Source organism: Protopterus annectens, chromosome 7.part0 (genome assembly GCF_019279795.1).
Source record: "Protopterus annectens isolate FY-2018-M chromosome 7.part0, PAN1.0, whole genome shotgun sequence".
NCBI lineage: Eukaryota > Metazoa > Chordata > Ceratodontiformes > Protopteridae > Protopterus > Protopterus annectens.
In genome coordinates, this window is record NC_056739.1 from 721,639,048 (window position 1) to 721,655,148 (window position 16,101).

General features: G+C 42.6%; 1 protein-coding gene across 3 annotated transcripts in view; it reads right to left on the reverse strand.

The window, feature by feature from the left end:
• Positions 1-16,101, reverse strand: part of PPCDC (phosphopantothenoylcysteine decarboxylase) — a 1,155,725-nt gene that overhangs the window by 439,358 nt on the left and 700,266 nt on the right. The gene's annotated exons all lie outside the window — the stretch shown is intronic.

Consider the following 16,101-nt stretch of genomic DNA (forward strand, 5'->3'; position numbering starts at 1 on the left):
GTGGACCAATTAGTTACACAGATTTACTTAGTATTTTGGACCTCCTCCATCTATGTAGTTTGATGAAAGCTTTGTATTATCCCAATCTTTGTTTATAATACATCTGCACACCTTACTGCCCACAGCAGCAGTGGCTACTGCTGGTGGTTATAGACGCAAACCTTTTGCTTGTTAATTTTCCCTTAGCACTCTGCTTGTGATCCTCCAGAGGTTTTTTGCAGTCCTGCTCTACTGTCAGGTGGAACACTAAACCTAGCTTCAGAGGTACTAAAACACCTCTCTCTCACTAGCCATTCCTAAGTGCGACCTCTTTTCCTGACCATATAAATTTACCCAACACTATGGACAAACAATTTCTCACAGTTTCTACAGCCACCTTGGTCGACATGGGCATCCTGAGGCAATGTAGCAACTGCCTCATGTTCAGTGACAACCCTCTGCTCAGTCCACACAAAATCAACATGTAAGAGATGCAACTATATTAGGAACCTTGAATCCATGCTCTCTCACACACCAGTCAGTACATATAACAATCAGTGGTTTGTCAGCATGCACACCTCACCTCCACCCAAACCCACATCACACATACCTACATATGCGGAGGTCCTCACCAGACACATACCTAATCACCAGAGACCTCCCAAATACAAACACAAGCACGTTATACAAAATACTTCCTCTGAAAAATACAATACACATAGCAGCTCATGTACCAGTGTCTCACCTGTCAAGCCCTTAAGGCAAAACACAAAACCAAACATATTAGTCATTGGTGATTCCATTGTGAGAACACATATGTCCCTCTCACCAGGCTGGATAAGGAAAAGGTCACAGTCAGCTGTCTGTTAGGTGCAGAATCTGCTATATCACACATGCACTCAAGTCTCCCAACAACACGTACTGTTATGACTACGTCATAGACCATGTTGGTGTGTGAATGACTTGAGACATGAAAGAAATCTCGGACTATTTATCTCAGGTTATGTCTCTAGCCTTAAACAGCATTTTACCTTCACCTAGAATAATGCCTCAATACAAACAGAAAAATGATTCACTTCAATAATTAGCTTAGTTTCTGGTGTCATTCTAAGGGGATCAAGTATCTGTCAGCCTGGGATGATATGATCGACAGACTTCGATGCTTTGCCAGAGATGGTCTTCATCTGTCAACCCTGGGATTTCGGCTACTGGCTAAGGCTCTTACCATCCAAACAGTGCCTTTTTAAGGCAATGTCTCAGGGACAAAATATCTGATGTAAAAACTCCATCTAAGCACAACTTCAAAGTTATATTGCTAAATGCTAGGAGTCTTAACATGAAACTGCACTCACTGGAAGCATCACCTTGGAAGACGTAAACATTTATACAGTCATGGAGACTTGGTTCAACGCTGTGGAGAGCACCCCAGCCTTACTGGGTTACACCTCCTTCCACACATTCAGACCACAAACTGAAGAAGTGAAAACTAAAGGAGGCGGTGTATCAATATTCATTAAAGATAAATACACCTCAAGACTGGTTAAACAATATGATTCCCTGGAGAGCCTTCAGGTGCAATTAACTGTTGGTAGGACACCTATTTAAGTCATTGCCACCTACAGGACCCCCTCTGTGAATCAGGACACCCACTCTGTCTATTTAGATCTACTTGAGTCTATCAAAATACATCCGAACACCGTGGTTTTGGGCAGCTTTAACTACCCATCCATTGACTAGGTAAATTACTCATGCTCAAACTCACTTGCCCAAGGGTTCCTCGACTTCCTTAACTCCAATGTCCTAGACCAGCTGGTTGACACCGTCAAAAGGGTGACCAGCTGGGGGACCACTGTAGCACCCCCACTGTGAGGTCTTCCCTGGTGAGCTCTGACCACAAATCAGTCTCATTCAAAGTAGCTATCACACCTGACCCCCCCCCCCCCCCCAGTAGCAACTAAACTAAAAAAACTTCTGCAAAGCATATTTATAACCTCTTACAGGATGGTATAAACGGCTTCAGTGCACCTCCCCCCTTAGACGGAACTGGCAGCTATGCAGAGTTCTACACCAATGCTATATATAAATACTTGTATAACAGCACTGACTTGGCCGTACCTGATAGGACCAAAACAAGCTCCTCAAGGAGAAACAAACTGTCTGGTGGACAACTGCAATTAACAAGCTTTATAATAAGAGGAAGAAATTGCTGTCTAAGAGTAAGAAGAAGCAAATCCTAAACTGGAAACACTACCTCCTCAGCTTAAACAAGCAAACAAGACTTCTTGTAGTGTCCTCCAAAGCAAACTACAAATCCAAATCAGCTTCCTCAACTAAGGACAACCATAAGGCATTCTTTAGTTACATCTGTAACCTAAAAGGAAAAGCCCAGATTTGTTCATAGGTCGGTACTAGGCTATTGGCCCTAGGGCCTATACAAGCCTAGCCATAATAATTCCCTGGCTATTTCTTCCCACACTATTTACTTCCCTGGACCCCTACCTAGCAGGGCGACTGACGTGCTCCCCGGGGTGAATTTCCTTTCTCCCATCCAATTGTCAAGGTTCCTTTTGAAGAGCGCCAAAGAGGTGCTCAACTTGACATGTATGGGCAGTCTATTCCAGAGTCTGGGGAGTCTCTGGGTCAGGAACCTATCCCTCCAGCGTGTTTTGTTTATTGTGATGACAAGGTTTAGATCCCTGGAGCGTGTGGCTCTGAGGGATTGGGATTTCTTTAAGTGTAGCATGTCCAACAGCTCTGGGTTTGACATGGCCTTGTATGTTAAGCAGAGATCACCTCTGAGTACACGATATGCAACAGAGTATAGCTGGAGTTTTTTAAGACGGTCAGCTTAGGGCATCTGCTTTAGGCCGGTGATTCTTTTAATGAGGTATTTCTCCGGCCTTTCCAGTTGTTGCAGATGTCTTGAGAGGTACATACCAAACGGGGTGTTGTATTCTATAATGGGTCTAATGAGGGATGAGTACAGTGGGACAATGACCTCCTTTTTTCTGGATGAAAAGACCTTAGTGATGAGGTGTGCCACATAGATGGATTTCCTGACTGTTGTGGCAATGTTGTTATTGAAGGGGAGACCACTGTCCACCTGTGTCCCTAAGTCTCTTATCACACTTTCGGTGTTTAGTGTACTGCCACCTATGTGGTAATTCACGGGTACATGTTTTTTCCCAAAGGGGATAACTATACATTTCTTGGCATTAAGCTTGAGCCCATGGCTCTGGCTCCAAGCATCTGTTTCTGTAAGGCCCTTTTGAAGAGTATCCACATCATTTGGGGATTCAATAATGGCTCTGTTTGCAGTCATCTGCAAACTTTGTTAGCCAGAGTCCCTTAGTGTTGGCCTGTACTTCAGAAAAGTAGAGGACAAACAAGAGACTGAACCCTGAAATACTACACTTGTCTGGAGCTGGATTTGGAGTTGGCTACTTTTACAGTCTGGGTTCTGTCAGTAAGCCAGTTAGCAACCCATCGAGTGACGTAGGGATTAATGCCCGCTTAGTAAGTCTATCTATGATTCCAGAGTGGGGGATGGTGTCAAAGGCCTTATCAAGGTCCAGATAGGCTGTGTGGACCGCCTTACCCTCGTCTACAGCTCTGGAGTCTGATTTGAAGAAGTCAATCAGGTTCAGGAGACAAGATTGGCCCTTCACAAACACAAACTGGGTGGGATCCAGTGTTTGAAGGTTGCCAATGTCTTTGTTTATAAATTCCATGATAATAAGTTCCATGGCCTTACAGATCAGGCTCGTCAGACTGATGGGGCAGTAGTTCCCGTGATCCAAAGTGGATCCCCCCTTGTGGAGTGGGATAACTGTAGTTGAGCACCACTCAGTGGGCACGAAGCCTGAGGTGAGGCTATGATTAATCATGACACTTAGGTGAGGTGCTAGTTCATTTTGTAGTTCATGTAATACACAGCCTGGGATGTCATCTGGTCCCATGGATGCTGTAATTCTTAGCTTTGGAGAGTGCGTTTTTTACCTGTGTGGCCGTTATTACCAGAATTTGGCAATCTTCCGGTACTGAGATGGGCCGTTTAGGGGGTGTGAGGGGGGTGAAGTTGGCATTGAATTGATCTGCTGCCATGATATTGGCAATATCCTTGGGATCAGTATATTTAATGCCATTCTGTTGTAGCTCAGAGCAGATCTAAGCATTGCCATTTAGATTCTTGGCATAGTTATAGAATGCCTTGTGGTTGTCTTTGGAATCTTTGGCAATTTTATTTTCATAACTAGCTTTGGAGGATTTTATGAGGGATCTCAGCTTCTTACTGAGGCTGCTAAGGGAGTTTTTTGCATCCTGGGATTTTCCTCTTTTCTGCAGCAGTTTCTTCCTTTTGTTGTAAAGTTTGTTTATGGCAGGGGACCACCAGATTGGCTTCCTTTTTTTGGAGGAGAGCATCTTAGTTCTATTTGGGATGGCATGATTCATGCATGAGTGGATGTTCTCATACAGTGCCTTAGTGTAGGATTCAGCAATCGAACTTTCAGTTCCCGTCTGCATAGGTGTCATGAAGTTTGTCACTTCTGACTTGAGTAGCATGAAGTTGGCTTTGGAGAAGTTTTTTATGGAGGTTTCCTTACTGGGGGGTGGGGGTGGGATGTGGATGTTAAGGGTGATTAGCTTATTGTCATACCTGACCAACGAGGGGGGGACCAGAGGTGTGGAGCATCGATTTCTTAAGTTGGTAATGACCAGGTTTAGGATATTGGAGTCCCTGGTGGGACTATGGATTAGTTGAGCCAGGGTGATGGAATTTGTGAATTCCAAGAACCGTTGGGAAAAGGTGTTGGTACACGAGTAGTTTTCCCAGTTAATGGCAGGGTAGTTGAAATTACCCAGTATTAGGGTGTTTGGTTGTATCTTAATATTTTCCAGTATGTTTAGAAAGGTGTAGTGAAAATCTTGGGGCATGGTGCGGGATCTGTAGCAAGCTACAATTTGGATTGCAGTCTTACCTAGTGTTGGTGGGCAACTAGTCTGGTGGTGTGAATATCCTTGGTGAATATGGACACTCTTCCACCTTTAGTGTTTCGGTCCAGGTTTGGTGGCCGAAAAGTGTGATAAGAGTTGTAGCCTGGTATTGCAGGGGTGCTTCTCTGGAGCCTTGAACCAGGTCTCAGTTACTGCACAGATATCAATGTTGTCCATTGTTAGGAGTGCCTCGAGAGAGTGCATTTTGAGGTTTAGACTTCTAGCATTGATTAGCATTACCTTCAGAATTTGCATGCTTGTACCGGTTACAATGGTGGTTTTGTCCTTTGAACCTTGCCTAAAAAAGGCACTATGGGGGTGACAAGAGCCTTAGCCAGTAACCTGAATCCCAGGGGCTACAGGTGCAGACCATCTCTGGCAACGCATTGTGGTCTGTTGATCATGTCATCTCAGGCAGACAGATACTGGATCCCCTTTGAATCTCACCAGAAGCTTAGCCAATTGTTGAAGTCAATCATTTTGTCCTTGTACTGTGGTATCATTCTGGGCGAAGGCAGGATGCTACTCAGGGCAAGGGTCATACCTGCCTGGGCCACATGATCCGAGAGCACTTCCATGTCTCTCTTCTTCATGCAGTCCAGGGAGGTACATCTCAAGTTATTCACTCCAACATAGACAATGACAGAGTCATATTTATACTTGTTAAGGAGTGACTTGAGTGCATGCGTTATGTGGCGGATTCTGGCACCCGACAGGCAGCTGACTGTAATTTTCTCCTTGTTCAGCCTGGTGAGTGGGGCATCAATGTGCCTGACTATAGAGTCACCTATGACTAAAGTGTTAGGTATGTTGTCTTGCCTTAGGGGCTGTTGCTGGGTGGCACACTGGTGTTGTGAGCTATGTGACACTTTGGTTGTGATTGGTGTTGTTTGCATTTCAGCTTTGGAGGTCCTTGTTGCTTGGGCAGGTTACAGTTAAGGGCCTCTGCATATGTGGATTTAATGGTGTTATGTAAGGGTGTTAGTGGTGTGGGTTTAGAAGGGCTATGTGTTGATTGAGGTCTAGTGCGGGTGTTAAGCTTCTCCTCTTGACTGTCTAGCACAATCTTGGGTGGAGAGAGCTTTGCTTCCAATTTAGCTACATAAGTGCATCTCTCACAGGTTGCAGTGTTGGGTGGTAGGAGGCGAGGGTTGCCTGTGTACATGAGGCAACTGCTGCATTGCCCCAGTATGCCCAGATTTACCAGGTGGACAGGAGAAATCACCGAAGCTGACCCTTGGACATGCCTGGTTTGGTGCTTTTTTGTAAAGTACAGGAGCTGTTTTCCCTTGCCTTAGCAAGGTACTTTGCAATTATAGGCTGTTTAGTACCTACTTGTGATTAATGATACCACATATACTAAGCCTGTGGACATATCGACAGATTCTGTGAAAACTTCACTCCCTCTCCCTGCCACATGTATCCCATGACATCCGTACGCCTGTCCCCTACCTTATCTCTCTAAAGAGCAGGTCATAAACTCCCTCTCCAAGGCCCATCTATGGGACCTGATAATATCCCAAGCTGCATCCTACATGGGCTCCAACAAGAATTAGGGTGGGAGGTTGGCATAATGGTTAAGGTGTTTGCCCTACAGATGCAAGGTACAGGGTTTGAGTCTCACGGGGTGTAATTTGCAGTAATTAGCTAGGCTTAAAATGGCCTGCAAGGGCAGTTAGCCTAGCACTAATCTATGAACTATGAACAACACCATTGGGTACTCTTTTCAATCATAGTCTAAGCACTGGCTTCGTCCCAGCTGAATGGAAAACAGCCACCATCACCCCCCTGCACAAAGGTGGTGCTTCTACTAACCACAGGAAGTACAGATCTATCAGCCTGACTAGCCTTATCTGCAAGGCCATGGAGCGAATCATCATGGATTGGACCTTATCAACATATATAGATAATCTCCAAACACCTGCCCCTCCTCAGTTTGGATTTGTCAAAGCGAGATTATGCTTGTTAAACCTGGTGGACTTCTTTGAGATGGTCACCAAGGCCCTGGACAAGGGGAAATCTGTGCATACAGTCTACCTAGACTTAGCTACGGTGTTTGACACTATTCCCACTCAGGTATCATTGACAAAAATCACCCAGCTAGGTATCAACCCTTATATCGTTAGACAGGTCACTAAATGACTCAGTGATAGAACCCATATAGTCAAAATACGGGAATCCACCTCCAACAGCAGACCTGTAACCAGTGGTGTTCCACAAGAATCAGTCCTGGGATCGCTACTGTTTGGAATCTATTTCTCTGAAGTGCAAGCAAAAACTAAATGTCTTTGTCTGACAAAGTTTGCTGATGACTACAAACTGGGAATGGTTATGGAATCTTGAAACAAAGTCAACATCCTACAAGAGGGTCTAGGACAAACAAATGATTGGTGCCAAAGCCATGGCCTTAAACTCAGTACAAAAAATGCATTATCATCCCTTTCGGTAAGAGCAATATTCCTCCTGCTAACTACCACATCAATAGCAACACCCTAAGCACAACCTCAGTGGTGAGAGACCTGGGCACACAGGTTGACAGCAATCTTACATTTGATCATCACATCTCCACAGTGGCAAGAAGGGCATTCTATATTGCTCATCTCATAAGTAAGGGCATTGCCTCCAGAAAAAAAGAAGTTACAACCTCTCTGTACTCTTCCCTCATCAGGCCAATAATGGAGTACAATGCCTCTTTTGGTATGTACCTTTCCAAGCACCTGCAGTAACTGGAGAGACCACAAAGGTTCCTCACAAGGAAAATTCAAGGTCTTTAGCATCTGTCCTATGTGGATTATCTGAAATCATTGTCATTTTATTCTGTTTCATGCAGTGTACTCAGAGGCCATCTCAGCCTTGCGTATAAGGCAATCTCTGACGCTGCTTGACTGGAAATGCTGCATATCCAGAAGTCAAACGGTACACGGGTTACTCGCTCTAAAGAACTTAACCTGGTATGTGACATTAATAGAACCTGCTGGAGGGACACATTTGTCTCCCAGAGGTTAACACACCTTTGGAACAGACCTCCACTTCATGTCAAACAGAGCACCACACTGGCGCTCTTCAAATGCAATCTGGACGACTGGATGGGTAACTGCAAATTCACCCCGGGTGCTACAACTGTGTCCTTCTTGGACAGGGGCAATAGATGCTGATTGTGGAAATAAGGGTAGAACATGGCTAGGCTTGTAAGGGCCCTAGGGCCATTAGACAAGTAACTTCCTATGAGCTATAAGCACAAAATTACATTCTTAATACAGTTGTTCCTCAATGCTTCTCTCGTCTTATAATTACCATTCATTATGTTACTTATTATTATACTCTGAAAACGTTCTGACTTCAGTTTATCACAAGTCATAACCCAACAGTCTGCCAATCTCTTGCAATAAAATGAGGCCATAATGTCTTCTCACTTCCATACCCTCAAAACAAGCAATTTTCCTGAAAAACTCTATTTAATATGTACCTTAACCAGCAATCTTCCCATCTCCTGGCCTCAACATAAAATGTTCCAAAGGCCTATTGTAAAATAAACACTGGTTTGTCTTAGTAAAGCTTACCTATATTGATCTGGCACATTTTTTCATGTAGGAATGTCATAATACCTTTGAATAATTTCCTCAGACCATTTCTTCCTGTCCATAATGCCCCATTTCCAAACTTATTAAAAAATGTTTTATTGGAAAGAAAAGAAGTAACTGCATCCCTTGCTATCTGAGTCAACTTTTCTGTTAATGATTGAGGCTTGTCTTAGGGATTTAAACATCCACATAAGTCTATCTACTAAGGGGTCATGTCAGTTTGGTCAACTGAAAATATTTCAAGTGACGCAAAAGGTGAAGTGCATTGATCGACCTATGGTTTAATCAACTTGCTTAATGCTTGTATCATTTTTCTCTCAAAGTGCAGATCATCTTCATTATTATGGGGTGTTTCCAGCTGATGGTTCTTATGTGTTGGGGCTGAGTCCTTTTAGAGGGACCGTAGCTTTCAGCCACTGTATCAGGCAACAGCGGTGTGTGTGTGTGTGTGTGTGTGTGTGTGCGTATGTGTGTGTATGGATTCAAAGATCATGGAACAGCACAGATAGAGACTTTCCCTTTGCTAGCACTGTTGTGTAACCTCAGAGTTAGCATACATAAAGGTACAGAGTGTGAGGGTGCAGGAGGCCTCATCCCAGGCCAAAAACATTTAATTTGGTTAATCTTACAGACTGGGAGCTGATATTACTTAACACCTTGCCTCCTGATGAAGCATCAATTTGACAAACTGTCCTAAACACCCAACAAGAAATACTTTTCTTCTTGTACCAACCTAATTCTGTAATGCATTTGCAGAGACAACTGGACAGCAAGGTTTATCATTTTTTAAAACTCTTTTGCCCGAGTCTTTATAAAGTATCTCTTGCTTAATGAGATTTAATCTAATTCCCAGAACTGCTGCAATATATATATAATTCAACCTCAAACTATTTGGTCAAAGTAAAATACTTTAGCAAACAATACATTCTTAAATAGAATAACGTTTTTGGACAATATCATCCAGCTACCAATATATCTCCTAATGTATTTAGCAGGAATTTCTATGTTGCCATCATTTGTTTTATTACCACAAAATATAGGTTCATAGGTGTGTACTAGGCTAATGGCCTTGGAGCCTTTACAAGCCTAGCCCATAGGATTACCCTGGCATCATGCCATCCGACCTTAGTTCCCAGTGCCTCTGTCAAGTAGAGCCACTGGAGTGATCCCCAGGGTGAATTTTCTATTTTCTATCCACTCATCAAGATTTCTCTGGAAGAGCGCCAGTGAGGTGCTCTGTTTGACATGCATGGCAAGCCTATTCCATAGCATGGGCAGTCTCTGGGTTATTAACCTGTCCCCCCAGCACGTTCTGTTGATTGTGGTAATGAGGTTGAGGTCTCTGGAGTGTGTGGTGCAGAGGGATTGGGATTTCTTTAGATGTAGCATTTCTAACAGAGCTGGGTCAGATATGGCTTTGTAAGTCAAGCAGAGATCGCCTCTAAGTAGGCGATATCAGACAGGAAAGAGTTGGGAGTTTTTTGAGTCTGTCCATATAGGACAAGTGTTTAAGGCCTAGAATCCTCTTTGTGAGGTACTTTTGCGGCCTCTCCAGTTGTTGCAGGTGTCTAGTGAGGTACATGCCAAATGGGCATTGTACTTGATATGTGGCCTAATGAGGGAAGAGTAGAAGGAGACACTGACCTCTTTCTTCCTGGATGCAAAACCCTTAGTAATGAGATGTGCCATATATGACAACTTTCTGACCACAGTGGCAATGTGGTGGTCACTTGGGGAGTTAATAATAGCTCCCAACTTGCAATCGTCTGCAAACTTTGTCAGCCAGAGTTCCTTCGTGTTGGCCTGGACTTCAGAGAAGTATATACCAAAAAGGAGAGGACCCAGGACTGAACCCTGTGGGACTCCACTCGTGACTGGTCAGCAGTATGACTTGGAGTCAGCTACTTTCACACTGTGGGTTCTATCCGTGAGTCAGTTTGCAACCCAAACTAGTGATAGAGGGGTTGATGCCTACCTTACTGAGTTTTTCTATGATTCCTGAGTGGGGGATGGTATCAAAGGCCTTGGCCAGATCAAGGTAGGCTGTGTGAACCACTTTGCCTGCATACACAGCTCTGGTGACTGACTCACAGAAGTCGACCAAGTTGAGCAGGCATGATCTACCCTTCACAAAACCAAACTGTGGGGGATCCAGAGTTTGGAGATTCCCTAATATCCTTGTTTATTAGGTCCATGATGATGCGTTCCATAGCTTTGCATATCAGACTCGTTAGGCTAATGGGGCAATAATTCCCAGGGTCTGTAGTCGCTCCTCCTTTATGGAGAGGGATGACTGTAGCAGTGTGACATTCGGTAGGGACAAATCTTGAGGTGAGGCTGTGACTGAACAGGGCACACAGGTGAGGTGCCAGTTCACTCTGTAGTTCATGTAGAACACAGCCAGGGATATTGTATGGTCCCATAGAAACTGTATTTTTGGCCTTGGACAGTGCTGTTTTAACCTGTGCAGCAGTAATACTGGGTGCCTGGAAATCTACAGTTAATGGGATAGGTCCTTTGGGAGGGGGGGGGGGGAGGTAAAGTTGGCAATGAATCTGTCGGCCAGTATATTGGCAATATCTGTTGGCTCGGTATAGGAGGTACCATTGTGCAGTAGCTCAGAGCAAATTTGGGTATTGCCATGGAGATTCTTTACATAACTATAGAAGGCCTTGTGGTTGTCTTTACTATCTGCTGCAAGTCTGTTTTCATAGCTAGCTTTAGAGGATTTGATGAGGGATCTCAGCTTTTTATTGAGGCTGATAAGGAAGTATTTTCCAGTCTTGGAACTTCACCTTATTCCGCATCAGTTTCCTCCTTCTGTTGTAGAGTTTCTTTATGGCAGGGGACCACCAGATTGGCTTCCTATTTTTGGAGGAGAGCATCTTGGTTCTATTGAGTATGGCGAGATCCATGCATTTGTGTAAGTGTTCATACAGTGCATTGGTGTATGATTCGGCGGTCATGCAACTATTCTCCATTTGCATGGGTGCCGTGAAGTTAGCCACCTCTGTTTTTAGGAGCCCAAAATTAGCTTTGGAAAAGTTTTTCATGGTGGTTACCTTTGTTGAGGGGGGGTTGTGGATTTCCAAGGTGATTAGTTTGTGTTCGGATCTAACCAGGGAGGAGTTGACTATTGGTGTAGAGCAATGGTCGCCCATGTTAGAAATGACCACGTCAAGGATGTTGCTACCTCTAGTGGGGGTAAGAACGAGCTGGTTCAGGGCACTGGAATTAATGAATTCCAGGAAATGTTGGGCAAGTGCATTGGTACACGAGTAGTTTTCCCAGTTAATGGAAGGGTGGTTGAAGTCACCCAGTATGAGAGTGTTAGGTTGGACTCTAATAGTCTCCGTTCTCCAGTATGTCTAAAATTTCTATATAATCCATAGTAAACCTTATGTCTTTATTTTGTCTTCAAAACCATTCACACCTTTTTATGTTTAACTTAAAGCCAATAATCAAAAAGTTTTTTTTTCATTATATTTATAACAGCCCTGAGCCTGATCAATATTCTGAATCAATAAAAGCAGATAATCAGCACAACCTGATGTTATAGGAAGAAATGCACCTTATACCAATTACATCTCGTGAGAGAGCTTCATTCTTAAATTTGCCCACTATTGCAGTCATAATAATCCTAAATAAAATTAGATTTATAGAGAAAACATATCTTATCCCTTTTTCCATCGTAATATTCTTTAACAAATGGTCAAACCTTCTGAATAAACTGTCCATGATTTTTCCTAAAACTATGAGCTTTCAAAATCCCTATTAAGCTACACGAGGCATTTTATTAAACGTTTTATTTTCATCACTACTTATAACATTACCCTTCATACCTTCTATTATCATTTGAATTATTTCTCTTAAAAACCAATAGTCCAATATTACTATATTTTCCTATACCAAAAGCTTCAGTCCCCAGATTTTAGATAGCATTGTATCCATTCTCAGTTGAAAATTTTTGCAAGTAATTTATGGTCTTCATTCATTAATACTGCAGGCCACCAATTTTTAACATCTTTCACTTTTTTTTCCAGCTAAATCTTAAATTACTACCTGAAATTTTCTCTATATACGGCTCCCTTCAAACTAGTCAATAAGGATTCAAAATGATACTTTTCTAACAATTTAAGTAAAATGTGATACCGTCATGCCCCAGTGTCCCAAATATACTTTTTCAAAGGACACTTAACTTTTTGTCCTTTGATGCTCCCACCTAAAAATATGGCCTCAGATTTGATATCTTTGTAAAATTCCCACAGACAGTGACATACACCATATTTTAAAAAAGTTTGAACTACCTCCATTTGTTCACATATATGAATAACCTCCCCTTCATCATTTACTATGTTCCTAGTCATTTTTTAATTTATTTACCTAAATAATACTTCCTTCTCACTTTCAATATGTTTGCTTCCTCGTCAACTCTGTAATTATTTTCTAAAGTGTGCAAGTGTCCTCATTTATTTTGTAATATTCCCTAATGGTTCCAGTAATGAATGAAAAAAATATCACTCTCTTAGACAGACATCTCTATTTCTAGTGAAAATATAAAAGTTTCATGTGGGGTAAAGGAAGCATTTTAACTGCAGTTTGAAACACAGCATGCATTTAAGACCACCTCTTACACCCTTGTATCACTTCTGGTATGCCTCCAGCAAAAGCATCTCCTGGCACTGCATCTCCAGACCAGGATGCCCTAGCAATACCATCAGTGCACTCATCAGTTATTGAGGAAAATATTTCCTGCATCTCCCTTGAGAAGCCAACAATTTCTTATCAGGAGTACTCTGCTTCGCCCCTGCCAATATCTGCATAAGGTCACTCCCCTCACAGAATTTCCAGGAGTGTGGGATGGCTCTAAAGAGTACAACACATCATCACCTGGTAAACCTGAATTTTCTGAACTACCAATCACAATGGTATCCTCCTCCTCTACTTCCCTTACAGTCTCAGTAATAATCTGTTCACCTTGACAATCAAACTAAAAATGACTGGCTGCCTGCCATCATGAGAAGTAGAATTTCCCAAGTGTTCTGGTCAAACTTTTTCAAGGCAGTACAAACACAGTCCTGGTTCTCCTCTAAAAATAGCCTATCTCTAGTTGGACTAATTCAGCCAACAAAAGTAAAATAACAATATAAAGACATTATAAAAATTAAAATGGGTGGCGCAGCGGTTAAGCATTGCTGCCTCACAGCAAAAGGTTCTCCGGTTCGATCCTCGGCTGGGGTGCCTTCTGTGTGGAGTCTGCATGTCCTCCCCTGTGGTCGCGTGGGTTTCCTCAGGGTGCTCCGGTTTTCTCCCACATTCCAAAGACATGCTGTAGGTGGACTGGACTCTCTAAACTGGCCCTAGGCTTGAGTGTGTGCATGTGAGTGTGCCTTCTGTGGAAGGTTGGGCGCCGGGGCTGGCAACTCGATATCGTAAAACTCCACTGCCAATCATGAGCGGACAGGTGATCCGCTGTGGCAACCCCTAACCGGGAAAAGCTGAAAGAAGAAGTTTAAATAAAGAAAGGATTCCAGAGATAACAAACAGAACAGTTTGATCATCTGTCCAATGAGGTGAATATCTTAATATTACTGCTTTTTAAACAACCCATGTAGAGTTACAGTGACTAATATCCGACTGCTCTTAAGCTGCATGTTTCATTTACATGAATGGCAAATACAAGCTAGTCATTTACATCCATTACTTTATTAAAAACTGAAGGGGTGGGATTCATAAATGTGATCAGTACTCAACTTTTCCTGTGCTCAGAAAATATCAAGACACTGATGTCCATGTGAATGAGAAACTGTATGACTTCAAACACTGGTCGAAAGAAATAAACAATACCACAAAAATATCAAACAAAAGAGTGTAGAATGGTTTTACTGTGTGTGTGTGTGTGTGTGTGTGTGTGTGTGTGTGTGTGTGTGTGTGTGTGTGTATGTATATATATATATATATATATATATATATATATATATATATATATATGAGATAACACATGAAAGAGCGAAGTCTGACATTGTGAGCAAAGCCAATAAATACAAGGTAAAAGGGTAACATTACAACTCCAAGAAGAAATCTCAATAACACAAGCAGGGGGACATTTATAACCACTGGCAGTCACACAAAGTGTCATCATCTCCAAGAAACAGGCATTAAGCGTTTATAGAGTGCTGATATCATATCCAACCACAGTCTGTATCATTTACCACCCTTAAGTAATTGATGGATGCACAAACATTTCACTAGCTCTGCAACATGTTGTGTGATATGGACAGGCATCCTGACTGTTGGCATCCAAGACTGCTGAAAACCACTGCAATGACAGCAGTCAGCATCTTACCTACAATCACATGAAAGGACTGCTGAGCTCACTAGTGCATATCACAAATGTCCACTCCTACAATTGTGAATCATTTATTGGAGTTCATGGCTCAAAACTGGATCCTCCATTAGATTACAAAATATTTCCAGCTTCATCAATGCCACTGACTGCACAAATCTGACAATATGAAAATCTAAGACAAGTGATGCTACAGAATACTGCAAAAGGCACATATACGATCTCCCTCTATGTGCAAATGGCATACTAACAGCATGGCTATATAATGAATTTTTGTACCACTCATCTAGAAAGCATACATGATGCCATCACCTAGTACAGTTGTTCCCCATAGCATGCATTAAAGTGTGATAGCATTTTATATGGCTGTCTGCTTGCTGCAACCTTGGATACTCAAATCAGTGCAGAAGCCTGCAAACCAAATAAAGGAAATATGCAACGCTGTGTTTCAGCAGACTAGGAATGTCATAAGGCACACATCTGCCCTTCTTAAGATGCGTTTTCCCTCACTAAATGCCTCTGGTGTGCACTGCAATATGTACCACATGAAGTGTGTGCCACAACTGTTTCATGCTGCACGCTACATAAAATGACCATAAACAACATGGCAGGGAATGCAGAAACACCAGAGAATGAGACAAATGTACACACAGAAAGGGACCAAAATACAACTGAAGCAACACAAGGGCAGGACAAAGATTCCAAGATGTTGCTCATCAAATCCAATCCTCAGTCATACAAAATTCACTGGCAAGCACAAGGATGACGCATTCAAATTTTAACATCTGTATGCGTCTTTGTATGCTACCTTGAATGATGTTAACTGCAACCTGTACAAGGCACATCTCTACAGTGATTAGTCTCACATAACAGCACTCAGCTTAACAATATATTCCTAATTGCAGTATTCATATTACAAGGGTATCCTTGCACAAATGGGCTGCTTTGTCGAGATATGCCTCATGTTTCTTCTGACTTATTAATCAGAACGTCAGTATGATGCTGAAGGGTTTCTCCACTGGAAATTGTGTAAATGGATCATTTAGCAGAGTTAGTATGGATTCTACCTGTGTGTGATGGCCTGCAGTGGGGTCTGGATGACCTTCCCAACACAGCTGGGGACTGCATCACCTCCTGCAGTATAGCTTGCCTGGGATTTGCCACTCTGTGGTTACTACACCATCAAGTGTACAACGCTTG